Here is a 9,475-nt window from a genome sequence, read left to right as displayed (position 1 = left end):
GATTAATAAAGAGTAATAACCGCGCGTGTGTGTTCCCACACATTGCGTAAAGACCCCTGTTGCTCTGCCTGATGAGGAGGATCCTTACAGTGACAGGATGATAGACAAAATGGCACCACTATCTGAAGGGAATCTGATAGGCCATTTACCTCAGCATAAAATCCTGATTGGCTATGTGTCTAATAAGAGAGTGGTGATTGGCTGTCAAGTTGTCACTCAGTTGTTGTTATCACCAACTGCTGTGATTTGAACACTTACCACACAAAGAGACATACTGTAGAGGCTCTATTCAATCTGCATCGCCAAAGAATCAAATCAACTTTGAATTGTTACACGCTTCGTAAACAACAGGCGTAGAGTAACAGTGAAATGCTTACTTACGGGCTCTTCCCAACAAAGTAGAATACAATGAAATACAATAATAATAATAGAAAAATATATATATAGTAACACGAGGAATAAATACACAATGAGCAATGTTAACTATGCCATATACATGGGGTACTAGTACTGTGTCGATGTACAGGGGTACGAAGTAACTGAGGTAGATATGTACATATAGGTAGGGGTAAAGTGACTAGGCAACAGAATAGATAATAGACAGTAGCAGCAGCATATGTGACACACACACACACACACACACACACACACACACACACACACACACACACACACACACACACACACACACACACACACACACACACACACACACACACACACACACACACACACACACCCAAATGAGGCAAAACATTTATTAAAATAAAGCAACACATGACTTACTTGTCGTGCGTAAGACTAGCTGTCGCCATTGACGTCGGCTAATGGGGATTCTAAAAAGTCAAGTCAAAAACACACACATTCACGTAGACACACAAACACACACACCTACAGTTTGGTGCCTGTCACTGAACAATGTTTGCCTTAAAGAGGTGATTTATCAAGGCTCTGCCATTTTCACACAGACCTCAGTGTCTTCCGCACCCCCCCTCTCTCCCTCTCTCTCTCTTTCCATCTTTAGCTTCCTCTCGCTCTCTTTTTCTCTCTCTCCCTCTTTGACTAAGGCCCCTACAGCTTCCTCCCAGTGACTACTGACATGTGTGTGCTGAGTATGAAATAACCTATTACTAACGTACCCTAACAGGTGTAGGATATCACCAAGAACCTAGGTGTCTTCTGACCATGTGACCTGTCCAGGAAAACATTTTGTCCCTAGTTTTCAGTGATCCCAGTGATCTCAGTCAGATGGACTCATCAGATAGACGAGGGAAGAAGACAAAACCTTAATTTTGCTGGATATTGAAACACATCATCCTGAGATGTTTTGAAATATAACATGGTACTTTGTAACGCCACTTAATCATGTGTTGTGCAACACCTTGCCAGGGACTGGGAGCACTTCTGGAAAAGGTTGAAAATACTATTTTTGTGTTTCAAGTTATTTTAGTGCATAATTAGATGCCTTGTATTTTGGTGTTGTTCCTCTCTCTATACCTTCTAAACACTCTGTTGGTGTTTAAAATTCTGTCTAGTGCACAATTACACAATTAGATCACTTCTTCTGGAGTATTTTCATGTTTAAAATTGGTTTATGTATCTGATCATTTGCTAGTTTAACCCATTTTGGCAGCCATTGTTGAGCACAGTGCTCAAACCACCAACAATTAGGTTTTCGCAGGATACTGTATTTGCCTCTACTGTTAAAAGTTGGAAAAGTGGGAATGGGTCGTCTCAGCATTGAATGTAATTTGGCTGACGATTTTGATATCTGCTCATCATGATCCATTAGGTCTACACCTCATGGCAACAACAAGCTGCTTAATACTAATATAGACTATACTTTTCTTTCTTCGAACTTGCATACAACATTGTGTAAAATAATCAGTAAAGCTACAATATGTAACTTTTTGGGTGACCGGACCAAATTCATATAGAAATGTTAGTTATAGATCTGTCATTGTCATCGAATGCAAGTCTATGAAGCAGTAGATATGTTTTATATGCACTATTTCTATGCTCTCATTTCTTAAGTTTTGTTTTTGCATCTTTTACTTTCGGTTTAGTACACCAGCTTCAAACAGCTAAAAATACAATATTTTTGTTTCTTGAAAATATATTTCACAGTTGTTTAGATGCTACATTGCTTCTCTACACTATACATTGCTTGTTTTGTCGTAATAAACTGAAATTAGGTGAACTATTCAAATTTTTACAACCAGGAAATGGTGGAGCGATTACTACATGTTGTACCTTCAAGTTTAAAATGTTGAACTACCCACAGTCCTCTGAAAACAGAGCAATGTGGCAAGATAAGAAGACTTCCAACATTCCAACGTTTTCTCTATATTTGGCTATCTTAAAAAAATATACTTACATTTTAAGCAACATATTAAGTTTGATTTATTCTTACATTTTTGGGTAAAATTAAATTAACAAATCAATGAAACGACTTGCAGTAATTTTTAATTAAGTATATGTTGGTTGTTTTTTGTCAATTTCAGTTCACCACAGAATACATTTTTACAGTGTGGCAGTGTGGTAGAGTGTGTAAAATTCCAATGAAATTCCAATGAAATGCACCATTTTACTGACCCAGAAGTCGGGGGTTTAATCCATGCTCTCACCTGTCCCACTTTCAATCATTCTCTGTGTCCTCATATTTCTAATCTGTCTAAATAAAACATAAAAAAAGGCAGATTAAAATTTATCGGGAGGAGTCTTGTCCTTGAGGCAGTACAGAGTGATTTGCACTAGATGGGCCAGCTGAAAATTGTAATTTGGCTGTATTGTAAAAATGTATTACAAAAGTGTGCTTTTTGGTCTTAATTTACACAGTAAAATCACAGTAGTTAATTAAACTATATTAAAACTATATTAAACTATATTGTATTAAAACAAATTCATTTTATAGTTAATGTTGCAGTTTTAAAGCAAGTTTGCTGCAATTCTACTCATATTGCCATGGGGAGGAGAGGAAAATGTGTCGTTTTTGATATGATATCTGAGTGAGACTGAAAAAAATCAATGGAGGCCCCCCAGCCGGTAATTCGACAATAATTACTAAGTTTAGATAACGTACCAATCTAATATATGTTAGCTGACATGGGCTAATTGAGTGACTGTCAGTGACTGACATAAAAAGAAGAAAAACTGCTGATGCAAAACCAAATTTAGAAATTGCACCTTGTGTATTCTACTATTCATGACTGAGACCCCGACTAAATTGTAATTGATTCGAGGCCCTTCAAAAGGGGGGCACAAGTTGCCCATCCCTGGCCTACATAAAGAATACCTACACCATGTAAACTGGAACAATTATCTCATTAACAGTTGTTATAACTCCAACAATTTACAGATTGGATTAGTTTAGAAAAATCTAGATTTCTTATCCTTGTGTCAGCCAGGTCACCCGTGATACAAGTCAGTATTCAACGTCCATCCATGTCTGAGGACGTCGGGAGATGACGTGGAAACCGGCCACTAGGGGCAATAAGAATCTGCCTCTGGTGCCAAAGGTTACATATCAAATCCAGCAATAGAAAGTTCATTTTAAGGTTTTTGTTTTAAGCCTATACCAAACCTTAATCCTTACCTAAACCATTCAGAGTTATAACCTAACCTTAATATTTTATAGTTAAAGCCCGAATTGAACCCGAATTAAAAAAGCCAGAATTAAAAAATGTGCAGTTAATGCCTAAACTTAACATTAAACACTTAGAAATTTGACATTTGAGAAACATGGATGAAAGTCTAATTCTGATGTGAGACTGTGAGAGCGAGTTGCTTAGTGTAGCATAAGATCAAAACATATAATATATATATGAAAACACAGTGTGGCGAACAGCAGGTCAGCCACCAGGGGGAGACTCGTCGAGGCCTGGTGACAGACGGAGTATACATCACGAGGCGATGGCTCCATCTGCTGGATGTGCCAGGTCTCGACGGGCTCTCCGGCCAGGACTAATTGGGGCTGATTGGGAGCTGTGAAAGGACTCCTGTATAGTTGGGGATGGTTGTAGAGGTATGAGGAGGGAGTTCAGTTTTTGTGTCCAACAGGATACAGCAAGACCCAGAGCCCAGAAGATGGTATCCCTTAGAGGGTCTCATGCTAGGGAGACCTAGCCTTTTCTTTTTGATTTATTATTTAAATAAACAGCCTTGAAACCTAATCCTACTCTGTCCATGTCTGATCTGTGTAAATGTCTTGACCAAACCCCCTGGTCTGCCACAAGTGGTGGAGAACACGGGCATTCTGATAACGTGGTCAGATCAGGGTTGACGTTTACACAGCATCAGCATGGACGAGTTGATAGCTCAGTTCATCCGGGCTCAACCAGCACAACAGGCGGTTCAGGAACGAATGCTGGAGGAACAGTGACTACAAAACGTCTGGCTCGTTGAAGAAATCAGGAAGCTGCAAGGAGGAGCGTCTCCTGAATCACATTCAAACCAGTTTTTAATAAAATTAATGGAAGATGATGACATCAAAACATACCTCTGTACGTTTGAACGGACAGCGCTACGGGAAGGATGGCCAAGGCCGAAGTGGGCTAGTCTGCTGGCCCCGTTCCTGGGAATGCCCAACAGGCGTATTGGGATATGAACGACGAACAGGCAGCTAACTACGACAGACTCAAACGGGAAATACTCAGCCGATATCGGTACAGCCTTGCCCATCGGGCTCAACGGTTCCACGACTGGAGGTTCGTACCCGATGCATCCCTGGGAGCCCAGATGAGTGACCTACTGAGCGTCACCAGGGCATGGCTCCTAACCGACGTATCCACCCTCTCCATCCTCGGAAATGGTCCCGGATCGTATCTTACGGGCGCTACCCCACGACATGAGGAGGGCAGCGAGTCTATACGTGCCTTGGACCTTGGAGGGCCTCCTGGAAGCGGTGGAGATGCAACAGAACACTCAGGCCCTGCTAAGTGGAAGCTGGGACGAGTCGGCGACCCGTTTGAGGTGACGGAAGGACAGCCCCACCGCTGTATCCCCGAACCGACAGTCAGCAGTGCCAAAGGACTGCAAACCCGTGGATAGATGGCTGGGGTAGGGCTGACACGCCACCAACGACCCCAGGTAGATGGAGAACAAAGGAGGTGTTTTGAGTGTGGCGCCCGGGGGCACATTGCCTGGAACCACTGGGGAGGTCCTCGATTTCGAGGGGCCAGTCAAAACACCTGCGGGGGGGCCAACTGAGGGGACAATTCGGGATGGTCCAGTGGGAGGATCCGAACTTGAAAGCTGCCCAAGTGATAGCGGTGGATGGACAGCTACTTCAGGGGGATGAGTGACTGGCGATACCCCCATTTCCAAGTAAAAAATAACCTTTTGTATCAGGTGTCGCACCAACAGGGGGAACTTTGAGAGGTATTGTTGCTGCCCCAACGGTACGTGGGAACCGTTCTTCATCCACCTGTTGGGGGCGCACCTGAGAATGGAGAAGACCCGGGAACGGATCGCCGCCCGGTTCCACTGGCCCGGGATGAGGAGAGCCGTGGAAGACTACTGTCGCAGCTTCCTGGAGTGTCAACTCAATGCCCCGAAAGCCCACTTCCGAAACCCATTGGTCCCCCTACCGATCATCGGGGTGCCCTTTGAACGTATCGCCATGGACATAGTGGGACCCCTGGTAAAAACAGCACTAGGACACCGGTACATCCTGGTGATAGTAGATTATGCCACCCGGTCTCCCGAGGCCATTCCCCTATGGGAGCTGTTCCACCTTTTTAGCTGGGTGGGCATCCCGATCGAGATCCTGACAGACCAAGGTGCTGAGTTTATGTCCCGCCTAATGAATGTCTTTCACCCGCAGACGGATGGGCTCGTCGAGCGCTTCAATAAAACACTCAAACAAATGCTGCGGAAGGTCATCGAGCAGGACAGAAAGAACTGGGACCAGCTACTACCTCACCCAATGTTCTCAATCCGAGAAGTACCCCAGTCCTCCACTGGGTTTTCCCCTTTCAAACTCCTCTATGGGAGGAAGCCACGCGGCCTACTGGAACTCGCCAAGGAGGTGTGGGAAGCCCAACCGACCCCATTACGCATCGTGGTAGAGCACGTAGAGACGATGAGGGAGCGGATGACAGCCATATGGTCAGTCGCGAGGGAACATATGGAGAAGGCAGCGTTCAGCCGTCTGAAGGAAGCGCTGTGCTCCCATCCGATTCTCGTAACGCCCGAATTCCAGGTGCCGATGGTGGTCCAGACGGATGCATGTGACACGGGACTATGGGCCGTTCTGTCCCAGGTACATGGGGGGGAGGAGCACCCCATCATGTACATCAGCCGAAAGCTGATGCCTAGAGAGAAGAAATACTCAATTATTGAGAAAGAGTGTCTAGCAGTGAAGTGGGCGCTAGACACTCTCACGTATTACCTGTTAGGTACCCACTTCGCCCTGGTCACGGACCATGCTCCCCTGGTTTGGATGGCCAGGGGAAAGGACACAAACAATCAGGTCACCAAGATGTTCTTGTCCCATCAATGTTTCTCTTTTTCTGTTCTGGGTTCGCGCCCCCCCTTGGGTTGTGCCATGGTGGAGATCTTTGTGGGCTATACTCGGCCTTGTCTCAGGATGGTAAGTTGGTGGTTGAAGATATCCCTCTAGTAGTGTGGGGGCTGTGCTTTGACAAAGTGGGTGGGGTTATATCCTTCCTGTTTGGCCCTGTCAGGGGGTATCATCAGATGGGGCCACAGTGTCTCCTGAAACCTCCTGTCTCAGCTTCCAGTATTTATGCTGCAGTAGTTTATGTGTCGGGGGGCTAGGGTCAGTTTGTTATATCTGGAGTACTTCTCCTGTCTTATCCGGTGTCCTGTGTGAATTTAAGTATGCTCTCTCTAATTCTCTCTCTCTTTCTCTCTTTCTTTCTCTCTCTCGGAGGACCTGAGCCCTAGGACCATGCCTCAGGACTACCTGACATGATGACTCCTTGCTCTCCCCAGTCCACCTGGCCATGCTGCTGCTCCAGTTTCAACTGTTCTGCCTGTGATTATTATTATTTGACCATGCTGGTCATTTATGAACATTTGAACATCTTGGCCAGGTTCTGTTATAATCTCCACCCGGCACAGCCAGAAGAGGACTGGCCAACCCTCATAGCCTGGTTCCTCTCTAGGTTTCTTCCTAGGTTTTGGCCTTTCTAGGGAGTTTTTCCTAGCCACCGTGCTTCTACACCTGCATGCTTGCTGTTTGGGGTTTTAGGCTGGGTTTCTGTACATCACTTTGAGATATCAGCTGATGTACGAAGGGCTATATAAATAAATTTGATTTGATTTTGTGCACAGGTCAGGGGTGAAGCATGGAAACGCGGATGCCCTATCGAGAAGGGAGACATACATGGCACTGATGACTGTCCCCTCCCGACAGAGCTAAGGGGGCGTACAGCAGGTCAGCCACAAGGGGGAGACTCGTCGAGGCCTGGTGACAGACAGAGTATACATCTTGAGGCGATGGCTCCATCTGCTGGACATGCTAGGTCTCGACGGGCTCTCTGGCCAGGACTAATTGGGGCTGATTGGGAGCTGGTGAGCAATCAAGGGCTGATTGCTCACCAGCTGTGCAAGGCGCATAAAGCTGCCAGAAGGGCAGCACACAAGGAAGAGCGAGGGAAGAAAGGACTCCCATATTGTTGGGGACGGTTGCAGAGGTATGAGGAGGGAGTTCAGTTTTTTTGCCCAACAGGATACAGCAAGACCCAGAGCCCAGAAGACGGTATCCCAGAGAGGGTCTCATGGGGGAGACCTAGCCTTTTCTTTTTGATTTATTATTTAAATAAACACCCTTGAAACCGAGCTAATCATACTCTGTCCGTGTCCGATCTGTGTAAACATCTTGACCAAACTCCCTGGTCTGCCACAACAGATATTGATACAATAATTTATTTTAATAAATTAAATTAAATAAATAAACCTGCAATAGACTATTCTGGGAAATATGACAATGAGGCTCCTCCCACAACTGTGGATAACTCCATAGATATAAGTCCCTGTCTCTGGTCACACATAATGGAGTTAAAAGATGCAATAATTCAATTTTTATTTCTGTTAATTACGTATTGCTCTTGATGTGATGTGAATCCAAAACCAAACTGGCTTCCCTTGACGCTTTCTTGGGGGGCGCCAGGACCATTCTCAGTTGAGCTCAGTCAGTTTAGCTCAATGCTGATTGGCTATTATTTTATACTTTTTTTATGAAGAGAGGCCAAATGCTCACTGGCTTCTCTTGCATTCAATGCTAAGGGTGGCAACAAAGTCATACTCTTTTTGACCAGACAGCCTCAGATAGATGGCCTAAACGTACAGAGACAGAGGAGCACTGTTTCGCTCACTCTGTGCTTTCTCCGGTGAGATACATTGAGCCTCTTTCTGTTTTTCTTTCTTCTTTTTTCTGACTAGATCTCAAGTGCACTACTTTTCATGGATTCATTACACAATCACAATGTTTTGAGTCTTTCTATTTTTACAGTGCAACATTCCAGTCTGTCAGCCTTTGTTCAGAATAAGCTAGACTGAATCCATGGCATCCCTTTCCAAGTACACACCTTCTATTATAGTTTCAAATCAAATATGCAGATATGCAGTAACAAAGTTCCAACTTGTTTGTCTGAAGCACTTCATTCCTCCACCACGGCCCAACTATGTCAGGCATGCAGATGCAATATTTACACTGATGGGAGGTATGACTCGGTTGTTATTGTTTGGCCTGATTGTTTGTGTGTGTGTGCACATGTTGGTATTTGGTGTGTGTGTTGATATCTGGTTGGTATTTGGTGTATTTTAAGTGTGTTTGTGGAAGTGTGTATACACTGTATGTGTGTTTGTGTGTGGATGGCGGTTGTAAGAGTTCAGTGGTGCAGCCTGACAGATCTGAACATGGATAAGCATGACATATGGGTGATGTGTGGTGTGCGTGAGAGGGGCATGTCTGTGTACGTCTGTAGTGTGTTTTCACTGTTATTTATGGGCAAACTTATTGCTGCCCTACAGTGTGAAAAGCATGTGTGTTTGTGCAGTATGTGTGTGTGTGTGTATTTGGTAGAGTTGGAGTTTGAAGAATACACTTTAGACACCTTCAGGCCATGTGTGTGTACAGATGTAGGATCTTCATTTCAACACACTTTTGTTCCTGAAAAGTAGGGAATGAAAACGTGCAGTGTGTTGGAGTTTAAAATGGTATTTATAGTTTGTAATTTCCACTTTAAAATTTCAGATTAGATTTTCCCTAACAAAAAATGTATCAACCCTTACAAAAATGTCCATGAATTATAATCAACATAATAATTCATATTTCCTGTTGTTGCAGGATTTTTTTCCACCTGTGGCAAGCTGGCTCAAATTAAGACCCTCTGTCTATATGGGGCTCTCGAGTGGCACAGTGGTCTGAGTCACTGCATCTCAGTGCAAGAGGTGTCACTACAGTCCCTGGTTTGAATCCAGGCTGAATCACATCCGGCGGTGATGT

This window comes from Oncorhynchus tshawytscha, linkage group LG07, assembly GCF_018296145.1.
Source record: "Oncorhynchus tshawytscha isolate Ot180627B linkage group LG07, Otsh_v2.0, whole genome shotgun sequence".
Lineage (NCBI taxonomy): Eukaryota > Metazoa > Chordata > Actinopteri > Salmoniformes > Salmonidae > Oncorhynchus > Oncorhynchus tshawytscha.
The sequence above is the reverse complement of the archived record's forward strand: the minus strand, read 5'-3'. Positions refer to the sequence as shown.